This window comes from Cavia porcellus, unplaced genomic scaffold (genome assembly GCF_034190915.1).
Source record: "Cavia porcellus strain 051 isolate PalLab524CR breed Dunkin Hartley unplaced genomic scaffold, mCavPor4.1 scaffold_25, whole genome shotgun sequence".
In the NCBI taxonomy this organism is placed as follows: Eukaryota; Metazoa; Chordata; class Mammalia; order Rodentia; family Caviidae; genus Cavia; species Cavia porcellus.
In genome coordinates this window covers 44,001,760-44,024,790 of record NW_026947508.1, presented here as the reverse complement: position 1 = coordinate 44,024,790, position 23,031 = coordinate 44,001,760, and the positions used below count along the sequence as shown (strand labels likewise).

The following is a 23,031-nucleotide window of genomic DNA, read 5'->3' as shown; positions in this document are numbered from 1 at the left end:
TTAAATGTGTAAGATAGAGAACCATATTGCTGAGTTTTTCTTGGATCATTGAACAGAACTGACTGCAATCTCAATGTATTAATCTCCACTTTGTATGCTTTAATTTTGTAATCTGGACAGCTTTTTGTAAGATGTCAATGTGTGTTCTATTAACTGGTGAACTCTTACTGTATGTTTTTTCTCTTGAAATTCTGTGTTGCTTCTAGCCTTTTACTGTCTTGCTTCGTTTAGTTTTGTTTTTCTCTTTAAATAAAAAAAAGAGAAAAGGTGATATTTATTTGTGTGTCTGATTTATTTTATTTACTATTATGGTATTAAGATACATTCATTTTCCCACATTATCTTTCAGTATGACACAATAGTACTTTATTGTGTGTATGTGCCACATTTTCTTCTTTTTTAAATTTTATTTAAAAGGAAAAAGAGAAAAAACAAAACAAAACAAAGCAGTGTAAGGATACAAGTAATACAGAACTACAAAAAAAAAAAAAAAACGGTAAGAAATCACCAGTTAATAGATTACATATTATCATCTTAGAGATACTTGCTCAAGTCACAGTATCAAAGCATACAAAGTGAACATTCAAACAGAGAGACTGCAAACAGTTGTGTTCAATGATCCAACCAAAAACATTAATATGGTCAGCTATTTAACACCCCTAAACACACTTGCTGTTGTATCTTTTAGAGCACTTTTTTTCCTTCTCTTTTTTACAACAAAATTTACACGTTTTGTGCTTTATTACTCCTTAGTTCTTATTACTTTTTTGAGGGGGAGAGAATAAAGTCAAATATGGCAAAACGAAGCTGTCAGTCCAAACCAAGGATAGACATAGCACATGATGTAAAAACAGAGTACAAGATTATCAACAGTGGTTACCAAAATGTCTCGTTTCCTTAAAAAGAATTGTCTATCTCATTAGGTATTATAAAGTTGAACAAAACATAGAGAACAAGACCAATAAAACTTAAGCATTGTAAACATTACAGTACTTCTAAAGGAGACAATAGTCAAACCAGAATGGGCATCTTAATGAATCTTATTGCCTTTAAAATAGTTGCCTGTACCCTTGAACTTGATACTATCATACAGAATGGAACAGAGTCTAATCAGTCAAAACAAGATAGTGGGGGTATTACAGGACTTCAAAACAAGTTAATAGGAAATCAAAAAGTTACTATTATATATCCTGCTAATTTTAAAAATTTTTCCCCTTAATTAAAAAAGCCATAAAAATAACTAAATAATTTTTTTAATGAATAAGGGAGAGATTGAGATAAAAGAGGACATAACAATATAACAATACAGGTCAAAGCATGACTGTTTCAACAACCTAGTGCTTCACCACCAAACAACCTGACTTAATAGTAGTTACCATAGTGTCTGTCTTTTTCCTTGAAATTTTTGAATAAAGCTTCATATACTATAGCTTCAAATATTTCCATATTAAGAAGCCCAGAATAAAGCCTTTCCAATTAATAAGTGAAAACTTTATAAGGCTTCAAGGCCACATAATGGGAAATCATGATTACCCCATATTTTTATATATTTGAGTGATCATTTACATTAGGGAAACTATTCGGTATTCACCATGCGAGATTGATTTATTTCACTTATGAGTATGGTCTCAAGCTGTGCCCATTTATTGATAAATATCTCAATGTGATCCTTCTTTATGGCTGAGTAATACTCCAATGTATAGAAATACCACCACTTTTTTATCCATTCCTCAGATGATGGACACTTGGGTTGTTTCCAAGATCTGGCGATTACAAATTGTGCTGCTATAAACATAGGTGCACATATATCACTGTGGTATGATGCTTTCAGTTCTTCTGGGAATATGCCTAGAAGTGGAATAGCTGGAATAAATGGGACTTCCAATCCCAGCTTTTTCAGAAATCTCCAGACTGACCTCCACAAAGGTTGTACCAGTCTACACTCCTACCAACAGTGTAGGAGAGTTCCTTTTTCCCCACAGCCTCTCCAGCTTTTGTTGTTGTTGGTTTTCTTGATCCTGGCCATTCTTTCAGGAGTGAGATGGTATCTCAGTGTGGTTTTAATTTGCATTTCTCTAATGACCAATGATGATGAACATTTTTTCATGTATTTATTTGCCATTTGTATTTCTTCATCTGAGAAGTGCATATTCATCTCAGATGCCCATTTTTGGATTGGATCTTTGAATATTGGGGGGTCTGAGTTTTTTAATTCTTTATATGTTTTAGACAAGAGTCCCTTGTCTGAGAGACAGTTCCCAGGCCTAGATGGATTCACTGCAGAATTCTACAAGAAATACAAAGAAGACCTAATGCCGACACTCCTCAAACTATTCAATGAAATTGAAAGGGAAGCAATCCTTCCTAAGTCATTCCTGGAAGCAAATATTACTCTAGTACCAAAACCTGAGAAAGACCCAACTAAAAAAGAGAACTATAGACCAATCTCCCTAATGAACACAGATGCAAAAATCCTCAATAAAATATTGGCAAATTGGATGCAGCAAATCATCAAGAAGATTTTACATCATGACCAAGTGGGATTCATCCCAGGAATGCAAGGATGGTTCACCATATGTAAATCAATAAATGTAATCCACCATATCAATAAAGCCAAAAGTAAGAATCAAATAATCATTTCTATAGATGCAAAAAAAAGCCTTCGATAAGGTTCAACATTCATTCATGATAAGAACTTTACAGAAAATTGGAATAGATGGTCTTTACCTCAATATAATAAAGGCCATTCATGACAAACCAACAGCCAGCATCATACTAAATGGCCAAAAATTGAAAGCCTTTACTTTAAAATCAGGCACAAGACAAGGATGTCCTTTATCACCAGTCCTATTTAGTATAGTGCTGGAAGTACTAGCCAGGGCAATTAGGCAAGAAAGAGAAATAAAAGGGGTAAAGATAGGAAAAGAAGAAGTTAAATTATCATTGTTTGCAGATGACATGATACTCTACATAGAAGACCCCCTAAACTCCATTAAAAGACTCTTAGGTTCAATAAATAAATTCAGTAATGTAGCTGGATACAAAATCGATACTCAGAAATCAATAGCATTCCTATACTCAAACAACAAAATCACAGAGAGGAAATAAGAGAAACCACACTCTTCACATTAGCAAGCAAAAAAATGAAATGTTTAGGAATTACTCTTATGAAAGAAGTGAAAGACCTATACAAGGAAAATTATAATACACTGAAAAAAAATTGAAGATGATCTCAAAAAATGGAAAAACATCCCTTGCTCATGGATAGGAAGAACAAACATTGTGAAGATGGCCATTCTCCCAAAACTGTTATACAGATTCAATGCAATTCCAATAAAAATACCATCAACATACCTTATAGATCTAGAGAAATCACTCCTAAAATTCATCTGGAACCAGAAGAGACCTAGAATAGCAAAGGCAATTCTAAGCAGCAAAGGCAAGGCAGGAGGCATTACAATCCCTGACTTGAATTTATACTACAAAGCAACAGTAGTAAAATCAAAATGGTATTGGAATCAAAACAGAGCTGAAGATCAATGGAAGAGATTAGAAGATACAACCACAACTACAAACACACTCAACCACCTTATCTTTGATAAAGGAGCCAAGCAGGTTCACTGGAAGAACGACAGTCTCTTTAATAAATGGTGCTGGAAAAACTGGCTCTCCATTTGCCAAAAACTAAAGCTAGACCCATGTCTATCACCATGTACTAAATTAAAATCTAAATGGGTCAAAGATTTGAATATTAAAACAGAAACACTAAATCTATTGGAAGACAAATTGGGTAGAAACCTTGAAGACGTAGGAGTAGGTAGAGAATTCATGAACAGGACTCAAACAGCCTGGGAAATACTTCCCAGAATCAATAACTGGGGCCACTTCTTATTAAAAAGTTTCTGCATGTCAAAAGAAATCTCCAGCATAGTGAAAAGAAAACCCACAAACTGGGAAAAGATTTTTGTGCCACATTTTCTTCATCCAATCTGTTTTTGTACATACAGGCCATATCAAATATTTGACTATTATGAGTTGTGCTTCTAAAAAAATGGGAATATATGTATTACTGTAATATGATGTCTTTAACTTGAGAAGATATCTAGAAAGAAAATAGCTAGTCAAATGCAATTTCTAGTTTTTAAGGAATCTCCATACTGATTTCCATAGTGGTTGCATTAGTTTACATTCCAAACAACAGTATAGAAGTGTTCCTTTTTCATGCAGCCTCTTCAGCATCTTTTTGATGCTGATAATGTTTTGATCATGTTCATTCTTTCTCAGATAAAATGAAATGCCATTGTTTTAATTTGCATTACTTTAATGACCAGTGATGCTGAGTATTTCTACAAATATTTTTTTCCCATTTGTACTTCCTCTTCTGTGAAGTATCCATTTCTTTCCCTTGCCCATGCTTTGATTCAGTCTTTCATTTTTTGGTGTCTAATATTTTTTGTTCTTTATATGTTATAGATATGTACCCTCTGTCTGAGGAATTCCTGGAAATTTTTTCCCTATTCTGTAGACTGCATTATTCTGTTGGTTATTTTGTTGTGCAGAAGCTTTTTATTTAAGAATGATACCCTCTGTTTATTCTCAGAACTATTTCCTGTACAACTATCATTCTGATCAGTCTTTGCCTATGTTTATGACTTCAAGAATTTTGTCTATTTTCCTTTCCAAAAAGGTAAATGTTTTTGGCTTAATAGTTTTTGATCTTGTTTTATTTTAGTTTACTATATGGTGAGAGACGTGAATGTAGATTCAATCTTCAACATGCAGATATCCATTTTTCTCACCTTTTATTAAAGATACTTTCTTCCAGTGTATTTATGGTCCCCATCATCTAAGATGGAATAGGTGAATGTATTGGAGTTGTTTCTATATTTTCTATTCTGTTCCATTGATCCTCAAATCTGCTTTTGTGCCAGTACCAGTTTGTCTTGAATTGTTTCCACCAAGCAATTGGTTGTCATTCTTATATTTGTTGTTGTATACACGGTGTCTCATTTTTCTCTGGTTCCTTTTTTTGTTGTTGTTTTTATTAGTATATTTTAAATACACAAGATGATCCCTTCACCACAGGAAATTTGCACCTGTGCATCATATATTCTGATTCTTTTTTCTCCAACCCCTCCTCTCACTTTAACTCTGCTTTACCCCTTAGTTATAAGAGCTTTGTTTCCATGTTTTCCTTCTATTCTTTTTCTTTATCTTTTTTCTCTCCACTTTCTTTTTTCCTTCCCATTTGAACATTTTCTTCTCATTTTCCTTTGTCTAGTATACATTTTATTTATATTTATTTACACTTTTGGTTTCTCACACCAGTAAAACAATAGGATATTATAACAATACAGAAGATATCCAGAAGGGAAATGGTCAAATGGGAACTCTAACCTAGTTTTTTGAGATCTCTGCACACTGATTTCTACAATGGTTGCTTTAGTCTACACTCCCACCAACAATGGAGAAGGGTTCCCTATTCTGCACAGCCTGACAAGTATTTATTATTGATTTATTTATTGATGATAGCATTCTTTGTGGAGATGGAATATAAGCATTGTTTTAATTTGTATCTCTCAGCTGGCAGGGATGTTGAATATTTTTTTCATGTATTTATTTGTCATTTTTATTTCTTCATCTAGGGAGTGTGTATCACAGATGCCCACTTTTAGATTGGGCCAATACATTTGAGGGAGATCTGACTTTTTCACTTCTTTCTATGTTTTATATGTTAGTTCTTTGTTCTAGGTACAACTGGATAAAATTTTTACTTACTCTGTGGGTTGACTTTGCATTCTGTTGGTGATTTGTTTTGCTGCACAAAAGCTTTTCAATAGGATGAGATCTCATAGACATAATACATGGACTGATTCTTTGTATTATTTCCCATGTGATTAGAGTTTTGTTTATGAAACAAACATAACACAAACAAAGCTGTGTGTTTTCAGCTGTTCTACGTATATTGGCTTCCAGCAGATTTAGTCTTTCCATTTTAATATTTAGATCTTTGACGCATTTCTATCATAATTTAGTGCATGATGAGACTAATTTTAGTTTTAGGCATATGGAAAACCTTTTTTTTTTTTCACGTCAGATGGGTAATGTGCCAATGACGTAACAAGGTTCAAAAGGAGGCACATGTCATGCATGCAGCATGAACATCCAGTCATTACGCTTATGAACCTGAGGATCTGGAAAACCATTTTTTTTCAGTGTAATTTATTTATGAGACTTTCTTTCAGTGAGGCTGTTTAGCTCCTTTGTCTAAGTCAAAGTGGCTGAGTGGTATCATGCTGCAGTGATACATGCACAGTTGTGTTTATAGTAGCACAGTTTGTAGTAGCTAACTCTTTGATAAAACTCAAATGACCATCAACCAAAAAAATGGACTAAAAAAGATGTGGGTTTTTTTATACATTGGGGTACTACTCAGCCATAAAGAAAGAAACTTGAGACATCTCTAAGGAAATGGATGTTCTTCAGACTATACTCTTGAGTGAAATAAACAGGATACACATGTGTAATATTACATTGTCTCCATGATGTGAGCAGAATACACAGAGTAAATAAGGATCAAAATGTTTAATAGATATGATAAAATAGGAAAAATGTTCAAAAGGAAAGAGAAGCTAGGAAAAAGGCAGAGGGAGAGGAAGGAAGGGAAAGGGAAAAAATGATAAAAGAATAAAATGGAAACAAAGCTTTGTTAATAAGGCGGGAAAGGAGTTAAAGGGAGAGGAGGAAATAGAAGAATCATGATATATCATATAGAGATACAAATGACCTATGATTAATATGATCATTATATATATATCTAAATTGTACCAAAAAACTTTAATTAGAAAAAAAGCAATACTGAGATTTCATCTAACTCCAGAAAAAGTGGCCAAGATTGAGAAATCAATAACAAATGCTGGAGGCATTGTGTGAAAAAAGAATCCTTTTCCACTGTTGGTGAGAGTGTTGACTGGTGCAAACATTATGAAAATCAGTGTAGAGATCCCTCAAAAAACTGAAAATAAAGATTCTATTTGACTCAGCTATTCAACTTCTAGGTATCTTCCCGAAAAAATTAAAAGCCTCATACGGCAGCAATATAGACACACCAATGTTTATAGCACCACAATTTGTAATAGCTAAATCTTGGAACAGCCCAAATATATATCACCAGATAAATGGATAAAGAGATGTGATAATTTTATACAGTAGAGTACTGCTGTGCAATAAGGAAGATAAATTTGAGGTGTTTATAGGCGATTGGATACACCTTGAGGCCGTATTCTTAAGTGAAATAAATCAAGTACACATGTTTAAGTATCTCAGGTTATGTTTAGAATATTTTATTTGTCATCATTTTTGATAATTTGTGTTTGAAGTTTCTTGAATCTAGATTTAGGATTTATTTTATGAAATCTGTATATTTTAACAATTACTTTTGAAAGTATTCCTTTATTCTTATAATATGTCTGTCTTGGATTCTATTTATCTCTGTATTAGACTACTTGTAGTTGTTTTGTATTTCACCAATGGGATAACTTCACATTTTATTACTTGTTTCTATTGTCTCTTCTATCTTTAATTTGAATGATTTACCTTACTATTTCTTTAAGGTCTATAATATTTTCAACAGTAGTGTATATCTGCCTTTAATCCCATCCAACATGTTTTTCATCTTAGACATTATGACCTTTCATCTCTTGCAATCTTCTTTACTTTTAACCTCCATAATCCTCTTAGTATGTGCAATCTTTCCATTAGTTTTTTAGAATATAGATTGGTGAAGTTATTTTTTTTCAATACCTTATTTATTGGTTTGATTATCTAAATCATTTACAAGAGAGTCTTGACCATTTTTTTAATTTTAAAGAGGAAAAATAAAACAAAATTTAAAACATAATAATAGGAGGGCAATAATTGTTAATATACTGCATATTATCCTCTTTAAATTAGTGACTCATAGTACAAGATGTAGGCATTTATCTAGGGATCACTAGTGCACCACACAGCAGCCCCAACCAGCCTTGGAGCATTGGTGTGCTGCATGGACCCTAGGTAAAAACCCCTCCCACTGACTCCAACCAGCATTGGTACTTTGCATTGGGCTTGGTAAGGTCCCAGCCAGGAACTCCAATCAGCCAGGGAGTTTGGTATGCCATATGGGGCCCACTTAAAGTCAGCCCAGAGCTGTGGAACATTAGTGTGCCACACAGTACCTGATGAAGCCCTGCCAAGTGACAGTCTTGGAGTATTGGTGTAGTGGGCAAGGCCAAAGTAAAGTGTTGCTCAGTGACTGCAATTAGCCAGGGGTCATTGGTGCACTGTATAGAGCCTGCTGAGGATCTGTTCAATTAATCAGGGAGCCTTGGTGCACTGTGCAGGCCCTGGGAAAAGCTTCCCTAATGTCCCTAACTGAGCTGGGGAGACACCTTCCAGAATGGAAACCATCATCAACTCAGGAAGCAACTGGGATTTTGCATTCAGCTACCCTGGCAGAATATAGGAAAATGACTAAACGAAGAGCAAAATGCAATCTCAAACTTCCATCCAGTCTAAACAAGTCCAGCAGACATGGACATAGAAGAAAGTGTAAGTCACACAGCTGAAATTTCTGAAATGATAGCAACTAAAGTAAAGAAACATTTCCATGAAGCAGTAAGGATATCAGATCAGAAAAAAATCTCCCAATTAAAACAAGAAATGATAAATATAATGGAAGAACTGCTGAACACATCTGAAGATGACATAGTTAAAAAATAGAGGAGCATTGGAAAAATGATGGAAATCTTCAAAGAATAAGATGGGAAAGACCTAGAATGCATGAAACAGATTGAAAGAGATATTCAGGAAATCAAAAATTCCGTCAAGAGCTGGCAAACCTGCTTGAATAAATGTGAAGATAGATTTTTCAGAACTTGAAGACAGATTGAAGCTAGTGACTAGGAAAGATCTTTTTAAAATAACAAGGAATCAGGAATTATTAGTTCGATAGTTGCAAGACAATGCAAAATAAATATATATAACCAAACCAAAACAAACAAACAAACAAACAAAAAAAACAGTATACACCCGATAGGGGTCAGTGAAAAAGGTAATGACACAAATGATATAAAAAGATTCTTTTTTTTTTCTTTTTCTTTTTTGTCTTTTTCCTTTTTGTAGGTACCAGGGATCAAACTCACGACTGCCTGCTTACAAGGCAGGCACTTATGCCGCTGAGCTAAATCCCCAGCCCCTATAAAAAGATTCTTTACAGAACCAGTAGCTGAAAATTTCCCAGGCATGATAAAAGAAAGACATACAGGAGCTCCTGGTGGTTGAGTGCCTGCACAGCTTCCAGCCACACTGGACTAGGTTCATCAGGTTTCCTGGGCCTAACTGGACTACACCTGGCGAACTTCTTTCAATCCGGGGAGCTGAGGCTGCACAAGGTGAGTTCCAAGTGTACCAGCATGGGCCCTGGGAGAGTTTGAGACCATTGGTCCCAGCGGTTAAGTGCCTGCCCAGCTTCCAGACACAGTGGACTAGGCCCAGAAGGTTTCACACCCTGACTACACCATGCCCAGCAACCTTTATTCAATCACGGGAGCTGAAGGCACACGACGTGAGTTCCAGGGCACCAGCGCTACCTGAGGAGAGCTTTGGACCATCAATCACAGTGGCTTGGAGCCCACCCCGCTTTCTGGAACACCAGAGGTGGCACTGGAGGTCCTGCGGGGCTGACTGGACCATGCTCAGCAACTTCTATTCAGTCCCAGGAGCCAAGGGCATAGGAGGCGATTTTAACAGGCCCAGGGGAAGCTTATGAACATCTTTGAAACACAGAAACATAGGAGAATGACAGATGAAAGACCAAACTGCAATTTCAAACATCTAACCCATCCCAAGAAAGCCTAGCAACCATGTACATAGAAGAAAATATAAGCCATATACCGAAATGCCCAAAATGGTAGCAGCTAAAATAAAGAAGCAACTCCAAGAAGCTATAAAGGAACTCAAATTAGAAATAATCTCCCAGGTAAAAGAAGAAATGATAAAAGTAATGAAAGAATTGCTGAACACACATAAAGAAGACACAGTTAAATAATTAGAGGAACAATGCAAAATGATGGAATCCCTGATTGAACAATATAAGAAATAAACAAAATACTTGAAGCAGATTCAAAGAGATATACAGGAAATCAAAAATTCCATTGAAAGTTGTCAAAACCACTTCAGTAAAAGTGACAATAGAATTTCATACCTCAAAGACAAGATTGCAGCTAGTGAACAGGAAAGAAAAGATTTTTAAAAATAACAAGGAATCAGGAAATAACAATTCAACAGCTGTAAGATGATGCAAAGAACAACATAAGATTTATAGGGATAAATGAAAAACAGGGGACAACACAAATGATATCAAGAGGCTATTTACAGAAGTAATACCTGAAAATTTCCCAAACATGAGAATGGAAACTGACATATGGATTAGTGAAGCATATAGAACTCCAAATAGCATAAACAGAATAAAACTATGCCCAGACATATAATAATCACCATTCCATAAATCCACCATAAGAACAGAATATTAAAAGCTGTTAGAGAGAAAAGACAGATCACTGTAAAAGAAAACCATCAGAATTACAGCAGACTTCTCAACACAAACAATGAAATCAAGAAGAGGATGGAGCAAAGTATTTGAGATCCTAAAGAAAAACGACTTCCAACCCAGACTAATGTACTCTGCAAAACTATCCTTTAAAATGGATGGAGAAATAAGATACTTCCATGACAAAGAGCAGCTGAAGAACTTCATAACCACCAAACCAACATTGCAAACAATACTGAAAGACATTCTAGATATACACAGGAAAACACCACCAAGCAAGGCAGACAATTAAACAGAATAGAAAAGTAAAGATACAACAGCAGAAAGATAACATGTCAACAATAAACCATTATGTAACAGTTATAACCATTAATGTAAGTGGCCTCAATTCACAAATTAAAAGAAATAAACTGGCAGAATGGATCAATAAACAACATCCAACCACATGCTCTCTACAAGAAACCCGTTAAATCCAAAAGGAAACTCATAGACTGAAAGTCTTAGGATGGAAAACAATACTTCATGAAACAGGAACCCCCTAAAAAGTGGGGGCAGTTACTCTGTTTGCAGACAATGTGAACTTCAAATCAAGAATGATCCAAAGAGATAAAGAAGGTTACTATATTCTAGTTAGGGGAAAACTATAAGAAGAAGAGATAATTATCTTAAATATATATGCACCAAATTCCAGAGCACTCAGCTATACAAAGCAAATATTAACAGAAATGAAAAATTAAATAAGCAGTAGCACAATTATAACAGGAGACTTTAATACACCGTTAACACAAAGAGTAGATCATCAAGACCGAAAATCAGCAAAGAAATAACAAAACTGAATCACATTTGGAATAAATGGATTTGATAGACATATACAGAGTGTTCCATCCAAAAACATCAGAATATAAATTCTTTTCAGCAGCACATGGGACATTCTCTAAAACAGACTATATACTAGTCCACAAAACATGCTTAAATAAATGCAAAATAATTGAAATTATCTCATGCATGTTATCAGATGATAGCACCATGAAACTAGAAATTAATGAAAAAAGAAACTGAAAGAGCCCTACAAACACATGGAAATTGAATAATAGACTTTTGAACAATCAGTGGGTCACAGAGAAAATTAAAGAAGAAATTAAGCAATACCTACAAGCAAATGAAAATAGAAATAAAACTTACCAGAACCCATGGGATGCAATGAAAGCAGTCCTCAGAGGAAAATTTATTGTACTGAGTTCTTACATCAGGAAAACAGGACAAATGCAAATAAACAATCGGTGCTATACCTCAAACATCTAGAAAAAGAAGAGCAAGTAAATGTCAGGCCCAAAGAAGGGAGGAAATTTTAAAAAGCAAGGCAGAAATTAATGCAATAGAGACGAAGAAAACAATCCAAAGAATCAATGAATCAAAGATTTGATTCTTTGAAACAATAAATAAAATTGATAGACCCTTATTTAAAAAAGGAAGTAAAAAACTCAAATTCATACAATAAGGAATTGAAAAGGTGAAATCACTACAGACTCTGTGAAAATACAGAAGATCATTAACATCTACTTCGAAAACCTCTACTCTCATAGGTTCGATAAAACAGAAGAAATGGACAGATTTCTAGAAACATATGAACTATCAAAACTGGGTCAAGAAGATGTAAAACTGATGAATAACCCAATTTCTATTAATGAAATTGAAAATTAATTAAGTCCTTACCTACAAAGAAGAGCCCAGGCCCAGATGGATACACTGCGGAATTCTACAAGAAATACAAAGAAGACTTAATGCTGACACTCCTCAAACTCTTCAATGAAATTGAAAGGGAAGAAATTCTTCCTAAGTCATTCCTGGAAGCAAATACTACTCTAGTACTAAAACCTGAGAAAGGCCCAACTAAAAAACTATAGGACAATCTCCCTAGTGAATATAGATGCAAAAATTCTCAAAAACATATTGGCACACAGGATGCAGCAAATCATCAAGAAGAATATATATACCATGACCAAGTGGGATTCATCCTAGGCATGCAGGGATGGTTCAACATACATAAATCAATATATGCAATCGAGCATATCAATAGAGCCAAAAGTAAGAATCACATGATCATTTCTATAGATGCAGAAAAAGCTTTTGATATGGTCCAACATGCATTCATGATAAGAACTTACAGAAAATTGGAATATATGGTCTTTACTACAATATAATTTAGGCCATCTATGACAAACCAACATTCCACATCATAGTAAATGGCCCCAAACTGAAAACCTTTACCTTAAAATCAGGAATAAGACAAGGATGTCCCTTATCACTGTTACTATTCAATATAATAATGAAAATACTAGCAAGAGATATTAGACAAGAGAGTGAAATAAAACGAGTAAAGATAGGAAAAGAGAGTGTTAAATTATCATTATTTGCAGATGACATGATATTCTACATAGAAGACCCCCAAAACTCCATTGAAAGACTCCTAGATAAATAAATTCAACAATTTAGCTGGATAGAAAGTCAATACTCAAAAATTCATAGCATACCTATACAGTAACAACAAAATCACTGAGAAAGAAATAAAAGAAGGCACATCCTTCCCACTAGCATCCAAAAAATGAAATATTTAGGAATTAATCTCACAAAAGAAGTAGAAGATCTATACAGGGAAAATTATAATATCCCGAAAAAGAAATCAAAGAAGATCTCACAAAATGGAAAGACATCCTTTGTTCATGAATAAGAAGAACAAATGTTGTGAAAATGGATATTCTCCCAAAACTTTTATACAGATTCAATGGAAAACCAAGGAAAATACCACAAAGATACATCATAGATCTAGAGAAATCAATCCTAAAATTCATCTGGAAACACAAGAGACCTGTAATAGCCAAGGCATTTCTAAGCGGCAAAGGCAAGGGCAGAAGCATGACAATCCCTGACTTGAAGTTATACAAGAAAGCTACTGTAATAAAATCAACATGGTGCTAGAATAAAAACAGATCTGAAGATCAATGGAATAGATTAGAAGATACAACCCCAGCTACAAACACACTCAACCACCTTATCTTTGATAAAGGAGCCATACATATTCACTAGAAGAATGATAGTGGCTTTAATAAATGGTGCTAAAAAAAACTGGCTCTCCATATGCCAAAAATTAAAACTAGAGCCATGCCTATCACCATGTACTAAACTAAAATCCAAATGGGTCAAAGATCTAAATATCAAAACAGAAACACTAAATCTTTTAGAAAACGAATTAGGTAAAAATCTTGAAGACATAGGGGTAGGTAGAGAATTCATGAACAGGAATCAAACTGCAAGGAAACTACTTCCCAGAATCAACAACTAAGATCACGTCTTATTAAAGAGTTTCTGCATGTCAAAAGAAATCCCCATCCTATTAAAAGAAAATGCACAAATGGGGAAAAAATTTAGTGAGCTGTCCCTCAGACAAAGGACTTCTGTCTAAAACATATAGAGAATTTTAAAAAAGCGGAGCCCCGACATTCAAAGACCCAATCCAAAAATGAGCATCCAAGGTGAATGCACAGTTCTCAGGTGAAGAAATACAAATGGCAAATAAATACATGAAAAAATATTCATCATCATTAGTCATTAGAGAAATGCAAATTAAAACAACACTGAGATTCCATCTCCAGAAAGAATGGCTAGGTAGAAAACTACAAACAACAAATTCTGGAGAGGCTGTGGGAAAAAGGAACTCTCCTGCACTGTTGGTAGACTGGTGCAACCACTTTAGAGGTCAGTCTGGAGATTCCTAAAAAAGTTGCAATTGGAAGTCCCATTTGCCCAAGCTATTCCACTTCTAGACATAATCCCAAAAGAACTGAAAACATCATACCACAGTGATATATGTGCACCCATGTTTCTAGCACCACAATTTGTAATAGTGAGATCTTGGAAACAACCTAAGTGTTCATCAACTGAGGAATGGATAAAAAATTTGTGGTATTTTTATACAATGGAGTACTACTCAGCTATAAAGAATGATCACATTGAGATATTTATAAATAAATGGATGCAACTTGAGACCATAAACAAAATAAATAAAACTCATATGCATAAATACCATATACTTTCCCTAGTGTAAGAAAGGGTAAGAGTACATATGATTTTATGGTAATCATGATTCCCCATGACATTGCTTTGAAGCCTTATAATGTTTCATTTATTATTTGTAATGGTTTTGTTCTGGTTTGTTTGATTTTATTATGTGTGATGGTATGAACAGCTATGTTGAAAAAAAACAAGGCATTATAATAGGCATTTCTGATTTAATATCATCTTGCTTTGAAGTTCTACCATGTTTTTGTTCTTCTGTTTCCATTGGTTCTATCATGTTGTATCTTATTGAATTTTAATATATGTGATAGTATAAACAAATTTTCTGTGGAAAATGAGATAATGTAGTAGCCATTGTTCATTTTCTGTTTTTTAGTTCTGTATGCCCTATAATACTTTCATTCTCTTGAATGGTTTTATACTATTTTGTTGTGTTTGATGCTATTGTATGTGAAAGTATGCTTAAGTATTTCAAAGAAAGAGATATGGTAGCTACTGTTAATATCCAGTTGTCTTGTTGGAAGTGCTATGTTGCTTACATTGTTCTGTTGTGATCTGCTTTGTTCTGTCCTCTTTTTTTCTTAATCTCTTAAAATAAATATCTTAATCTCTTAAATAAATAAATCTTAATCTCTTAAAAATAAATAAAAAAGAAATACATTGAACTTAAAATGAAATTCATATACTGAGAGTCAAAGGATGGAAAACATTATTTCATGAAACAAGAGCCAAGAAGAAGCAGGGCTAGCTATTCTGTTTGTAGACAATGTGAACTTCAAACATATAATAATCAAGAGATAAAAAGGTCACTGTTTACTGGTTAGGAGAAAACTTGAAGAGGAAGAGATAACAATTTTAAGTATATAGTCACGAAATGCAGGAGCATCCAACTATATAAGGCATATAACATTAGACATAAAAAAATCAACTAATCAATAACACACTTATAATGGGAGGCCTTAATACACCATTGACATAAAGAGACAGATTAACAAGACAAAAAATCAGCAACAAAATAACAGAGCTGAGTCAAATTGGTGAACACATGGATTTAGTGGATGTGTAAAGAGTATTCCACCCAACAACATCAGAATACACAATCTTTTCAAAACTGCACATGGGACATTTTCTAAAATAGACCATATGCTAGCTCCTAATGCATGCTTAAGTAAATGCAAAAGAATCAGAATTATCTCATGCAAATTAACTGATCATAGTGCAAACTGGAAATTAATGACCAAAAAAAAAAAAACCAAAAAATCCATAAGCACCTGAAAATTAAATAATAAACTCCCTAATAATCAGTGGGCCATAGGAGAAATTAAACCATGTCTACAAGTAAGTGAATATTCAAATACAACTTACTGTGGGATGCAATGAAAGCAGTCATCAGAGGGAAATTTATTGTGATGAAATCTCATATCAGGAAAACAAAGTGAACATATAGAAACAACCTGAAGCTACACCTCACATATCTAGAAAAAGATCAAATCCAGCCCAAATCCCAAGAAGGAAGGAGATTATAAAGATCTAGTCAGAAATTACCACAATTGAGAATAAGAAAACACTACAAAGAATTGAGGAATTCAACAATTGGTTCTTTGAAAAAATAAATAAAATTGTTAAGCTCCTACCCAACCCTATCAAAAAAAAAAAAAAGGAAAGGAAAACTCAAATTCATGCAATTTGAAGATCTCTACAGGAATTAACTCACTACAGACCTTGTGGAAATACGAAAGATCATTAATACCTACTTTGAAAACCTTTACTCTCATAGGTTCCATACACAGAAGATGTAAACACATTTCTAGAAACACGTGAATTAGCAAAGCTGAATCAATAAGATGTAACACTACTGAATAACCCAATTTTAGTTAATGAAATTGAAAATGGAATTAAAACCTAATCAACAAATAAAATCCCAGAACCTGATGGATTAACTGCTGCATTCTACATGAAACTTACAGAAGTCTCAATGCCAACATTCTACAAACTGTTCAGTGAAATTTAAATGGAAGGAAAGCAATTCTCCCTAACTCATTCCTGGAAGCAAGTATTACGCTCATATGAAAACCAGAGAAAGCCCAACCAAAAAAGAAAGTACAGGCCAATCTCCCTAATGAGCATAAATGCACAAATCCTCAATAAAATGCTGGAAAGCAGAATGCAGCAAATCATCAAGCAGATTATATACCACAATCAAGTGAGATTCATCCCAGAAATGCTGGGGTGGTTCAACATACACAAATCAATAAATGTAATGCACCATAAACATCTCACCAGGTGCAGAAAAAGGATTTGATAAAATCCAACTCTTGTTTGTGATAAAAATAACCCTGTGGAAAATTGGAATAGATAGTCTTTATCTCAATTGGATTATAGTCATATATGATAAACCAATAGGCAGCATCTTACTAAATGGGGAAAAAGTAAAAACTTTCAATCTAAAATCAGGAGGAGACCAGGATGTTCATTATCACCACTTCTATTCAATATATTTCTGGAAATATTAGCCAGAGTAACTAGACAAAAGAGATAAATAAAAGGAATAAGAAGAGGGAAACAAGTTAAATTATCATTATTTTCAGATGACATGGTACTCTACATAGAATACCCAAAACTTCATTAAAAGAATTCTAGATATAATAACCAAATTCAGTAATACAGCTGGATACAGTTTACTCTCAAAAATCTGAACAACATTCCTGTAGGCAAACAACAAAATTACTGAGAGAGAAGGAAAACCACATCCTTCAAAATAGCACCCCCAAAGTTAAATATTTAGGAATCAATCTAACAAAAGAAGCAAAAGATCTACACATTGAAAATTACATTACTCCGAAAAAAGAAATTGAAGATTTCAGAAAATAGAAAGACAGTTCATGTTCATGCATAGGAAAAACAAACGTGAAAATTGCCATTCTCCCAAAATTGTTATACTGACTTAATGGAATTCCAATCAAAATATCATTTGCATTCCTTACAAATCTATAGAAATTGTTCCTAAAATTCATCTGGAACCAGAAGAGACCTAGAATAGCAAAGGCAAGTCTCTGCAACAAAGGCAAGGCAGGAGACATCACAATCCCTGACTTGAAATTATACTACAAAGCTCTTGTGATAAAATCAATATGATACTGTATAAAAAAGACCTGAAGATTAATGGAATAGATTAGAAGATACATCTACAACTACAAACACACTCAGTCACCTTATCTTAGACAAAAGGGCCAAACTTCCATAGGAAGAAAAATAGCCTCTTTAAGAAGTGGTCCTGGGAACGCTGGCTTTCCACATGCCAAAAACTAAAACTAGATCCGTGTCTATCACCGTGCACTAAACTAAAGTCAAAATGGATCAAATGCTAGAATACAAAGTAGATAGAAATCTTTATGACATAGAGATAGGCAGAGAGTTTGTGAACAAAAATCAAACTGTTCAGAAAATACTTCCCAGAACCAACACCTGGGATCTCGTCTTATTAAAAAGTTTTTGCATGTCAAAAAAAAATCTCCAACAGAGTGAAAAGAAAAGCTGCAAAATGTGAAAGAAACCTTAGTCAACCATCCCTCAGACAAAGGACTTCTATTTATAATACATAAAGAATTTTTAAAAAATCAGGCTCCTGAAATTCAAAGACCCAATCCAAAATGGGCATCTAAGATAAATACACATTTCTCAGATGACGAGATACTATTGGAAAATAAATACATGAAAACATATTTAGCATCGTTGGTCATTGGAGAAATGCAAATTAAAGTCACACTGAGATTCTATCTCAATTCAGAAAAAATGGCCAAGATCAAGAAATCAGCCAGTAACAAATGCTAGAGAGACTGTGGGAAAAAGGAACTCTTCTCCAGTGTGAGTGGGAGTGTAGACTGGTGCAACCATTATGGAAATCAGTGTGGAGTTTCCTCAAAGAGCTAGGAATTGAGGTCCCATTTGACCCAGCTATTGGGCTTCTAATCATATTCCTAGAAGGATTGAAAGCATCATACCGCAGTGATATATGTGCACCCATGTTTATAGTAGCACAATCTGTAATAGCAAAAACTTGGAAATGCCCCAATTACCCATCAACTGAATAATGGATAAAAAAAATACAATGTTTTTATATAATGGAGCATTACTCAGGTATAAAGTAGGATCAAATCAATGCTTTTATAGGTAAATGGATGCAATTTGAGACCATACTCATAAATGAAATACATTGAACTCACATGTGTAAATACCATGTTGTCTCCCTACAATGAGAAGCTGAAAAAGGAAAAAAAATCCAAAATTTACAATAAATATTGTGTAAGGGTAAGAAATTTATTAACGGTGAAAAGTAACTGGGATGGGGAATGGAGGAAAGGAAGGGAAAAGGAATAAGATACATAAGGTAACTAAAATGATTATACTACTAATTGTTAGTTCTTGAAAAAGTATAGTTAATATTCATATGATTAGATCAACTTTATGTGCCTATGTCTGATTATCTAACCAATGCCTTTGGAGATAACAATATGCAATATAACAACCATTGTTAAGTTCCTGCTCTCTTTCTTTAAAAGCCTATATTTTTTTCTTATTCTCCATTGTTTATTTCTTAAGTTAGAGTATACATCAACTCTACCAGAATAAATTGAGCACATGGCTGTGCCATTTGTTTCATCACAGTATGAAAATAGCTCTTCATATTGCATCTCACCTACAGGAACACCATTGTGGTCGAAGAAAGTACACTCAAGTCAAAGCTGTCTGTACACGAGAGGGTTTTAGGAACATATTCCCCAAAGGTATTTTAAGTGACCCCTTGGTGTAAGGAGTGCCCCGAGCCCTGGGAACAGGAAGCAGCACAGGGGTTTAAAGCCTCATTTCAGAGAGACAGGCTTCTCATGGCTATGTATGAAATTAAACTGTTCCCTTGGATGATGAGGACAGTCACAGTTGGCACCAAGAGTCCCTGCCAACTTGGAGCAGCACTAAGGTTTCAAGCTCTGGTTTCATGTTTCTTAGAGGCAAGCTACACATTCAGGTTACCAGCACCAAATGTCATCAGAGGTATGAGCTGCAAGGACCTGCTGGCTTTGGCGAGTCCATGTGGCACACTGTGATGGCCTAGGCACCCACAGGAAAGCAACAGGCAAAATACACTTGAATCTATAATCATGCAAGGTAGATGGAAAAGCAAGGTACAATACCTGGTCATTAGTTCCTGACCTGATATCTGGTTTCTCATCTCAGAAACTGATGAACTAGAAATGAGCTGTACACTCAAGAGGCAGTGCGTCCTGTCATTATACATGATGAGATAAACAAGTTGTCAATTTTCTAAGTGCCTTTTCCCCATAATAAAATAATCTTGATTAAAAAACATAATTTAAAAGAAGTATCAAGGAAGGGGAGGGGATTGCGAAAAAAAAAAGAAGAATGAAGATATATCATGTATAGGAACAAATTCCCTACATGAATGTGATCGTTATGTATATTTAAAATGTACCAATAAAATAAAAAGTGTCAAAAGCCAAGTGTAAAATCATAGCTGTAAACCCCATCAAAGATTCTCTTGAATCATCACAGATCAGTTGTGATTTATTGATGGAAACTTTAGTGATTACAGAGTCAAAAGAGCTACCCACTTCTGTCACTACAGGTGTCCCTGGGTGAGAGCCTGCAGCCTTTCTGGTGATAATGCAGCAGATGCCCACAGAGGCCAGGAGGAGGTAGAGGTAGGGTGGGAAGGGTTTGATAGGCCTGGACAGGAACTCGGGGTGGTATTGAATCCTAACAAAGGTAGGATGATCTTCCAACTCCACAATGTCCATCCTCGTGCCTTCAACATCTTAGCCAACAAATTTCAAACCTTGATCTTTCACATGATTTTTCAAGATCGGATTCACCTCAAACCAATGGTGGTACCTTTTTTTCCAAGTAGTCTAAATCTCCATAGTTTCCTCATGACGGAGTTCTTGATCTGGCACATGGTTTTCTGCTTGCCTGGCCTCATGGCTGTGCCCTTATGCCCAGTGTTCTGCTCTGGCTTTTCTATGAGCATGGGGTAATTGGTCTTAGGATCACACTCTGCAGAGTTGGCATCTTGCCATTCCAACACGTTTCTTGAAAATTCAACCACTGCCAAATGCATCCATAAGCACACATCCATAAAAAGCTTTCTCTGTTTTTGAGTCTAGAAAATTGCTTGGATTTTTCCTTCAGTTCATCAAACACTAAACCCCCCTGGAACCAGCACCCCATGGGCACTACAGAGCTTCTGCCACACCTCATGGTAGCACGTGGGCTCTTCCTGCATGATGCTCAGCTCCAGGTCCATGGAATCTATGTACTTAACTTCCAACTTGTGGTTGATTGCCAATGCAGAATGCTCTATTGCTTTAATGACTGAGGCATATGAGTCCGAAAATTAGGAGTATTTGCCCACAACAGTAATAGAGCACATCTCCAGCGATTGATCATGTCTGTCTGCCACCTTTTTCCACTTCATCAGCATTTTTCCTGGCTCCCTCTCAACAGGAAGTTCAAGTATTCAAAGAAAATAATCTACAACCCTTTGCTATTCTAACAACAAGGGAACTCAGTAGATAGTGGAGACATCATGAATCACTTGTTCAGGTTCCACATGGCTGAACAATGATATTTTTTCTTTCATGGATGTGTCCAGAGCATTTGAGCACCTGTACACAACCAGGCCTGGGGTGAGTCCGAGACCTCTTAAGTTCCCAAACACTGTTCTGGGTGGATTTTGTCTTCTGTTCCCCTGTTTAACTTGGCTGAAGAACTAGACTGACATGGTTATTACAACAGTTCTTTTTAATCTTGGACTGGAACTGCCGAAAGGCCTTGATGTTGGACATGCTTTCAATATCTACCACTGTCCCACGAGCTCAATGACACACACTAGAGGTTCCAGGCTATCTTCATCTACATGTACTAAAGCCTGTTTCATCATTCAATCTTGGATTGCATCTTTGATGTGATGTATGACAACTTGTACAGTCTTCCGCAAGTAGTCCCCTTTGCATTCCTTGTTAATGACGCGCTGGTAGATTTTGTAGTGGTCAGATGGTTGTCCTTGGAGAGGCGGATGTCAAGGAACCGCTCCTAGTTCCCCAAGTCCAAGTCAACTTCCCCACTGCTGTCCAGAACAAACATGTCACCACTGTCTAAAAGATAATTTCGTACTTCCAGTCTGTCAAGGAAAATGATGTCATGCTTATAAGGTGAGAATGTTTCTACATCGGTGTTAATGTAGGGTTCAACTTTAATTGAAGTTACATGCAAGCCACATGTCTTCATATAGTGCCCACACTACTGGCAATGATTCCTTTTCCAATTCCTGATATAACACCACCAGTAACAGGAATATACTTCATTTCCTTTTTGACCAGTGTGTACTTCCCAATGGACCGAGCCCTGGATCCAGGGCCGGAAAATAGGGATCAGAGCTGCGTTCCCGGGGATGGCTGAACGCAGGGTACTTCGCGCCTCCACAGTCCTCTCGAAACCACAGGCCAGACCAAGCTGATCGCTGCCACTGGACACCATAGCACTCCGCAGCAGCCCCCAGAGGAATGCAACCTTGTCCAGCAATGCCGGAAGCGGCAGCCGGCGCACAGGTGCCGGCACTCTGCTCCCTTGGACTTCCTGCCCCACTTTCTTGCCTGTATTGTTACTGTTTTGGACTTTTTGTTGTTGTTTGTTCAGCTCTTTTGCTTTTTGTTTTTCTCTTCTGTGTATTTTTTTTCTTTTCTCTTTAAAATAAAAATTGTTATAGGTATTTAGTTGTGCAAACAATATTAGCACAAACCGTTCTTTTCAATGAAGTAAGGCAAAGTATCATATATATATATATATATATATATATATATATATATATATGAAGAGAGAGAGAAAGACAGACAGACAGAGATTAATTTGCTTTCCTTCTTTTCTCCTTTCTGTCACCCCAGTTTCTTTTTCCTTTTGAATATCTTCTTCCCATTTTACAGTATCTTTGTACATTTTTGATCTTATAATTATTTCAGTTTCAGTTTTGACCAATTGATTTTTTTCCTCATTGTGTATGGCATTTTTCTGCTTCTTTACATGCTTGTCAATGTTTTATTATATTCCTCACATTTTGAATTTCACCTTGGTGAATTCTGAATATTTTTACATTTATAAATATTATGAGCCTTGTTTTGGGAAGTAGCTAATTTATTTCTAAACAACCATGTGACCTGCACAGCTATTTCTTATAAACTTTGACTCATGTGTTACCAGCAGTATTTATTATTGTGCTTTTCTCTCTTTATTGAGGCAAAATTACCCACTGTTAATTTTTGTTTTGTAGTATTTTTATGTTACTACTAATATGGTTAATA

General features: G+C 35.3%; 1 protein-coding gene, 1 non-coding gene and 1 pseudogene across 6 annotated transcripts in view; 1 reads left to right on the top strand and 2 right to left on the bottom strand.

Moving 5' to 3' along the window:
• Agbl4 (AGBL carboxypeptidase 4) overlaps nucleotides 1-23,031 on the top strand; it is a 1,435,759-nt gene that overhangs the window by 334,882 nt on the left and 1,077,846 nt on the right. The window lies entirely within an intron of this gene.
• LOC111754897 (small nucleolar RNA U13) lies at nucleotides 6,092-6,194 on the bottom strand. The gene has a single exon (XR_002789569.1). It is a non-coding gene; the product is annotated as a small nucleolar RNA U13 (small nucleolar RNA).
• Nucleotides 20,282-22,041, bottom strand: LOC106026029 (CTP synthase 1-like; annotated as a pseudogene).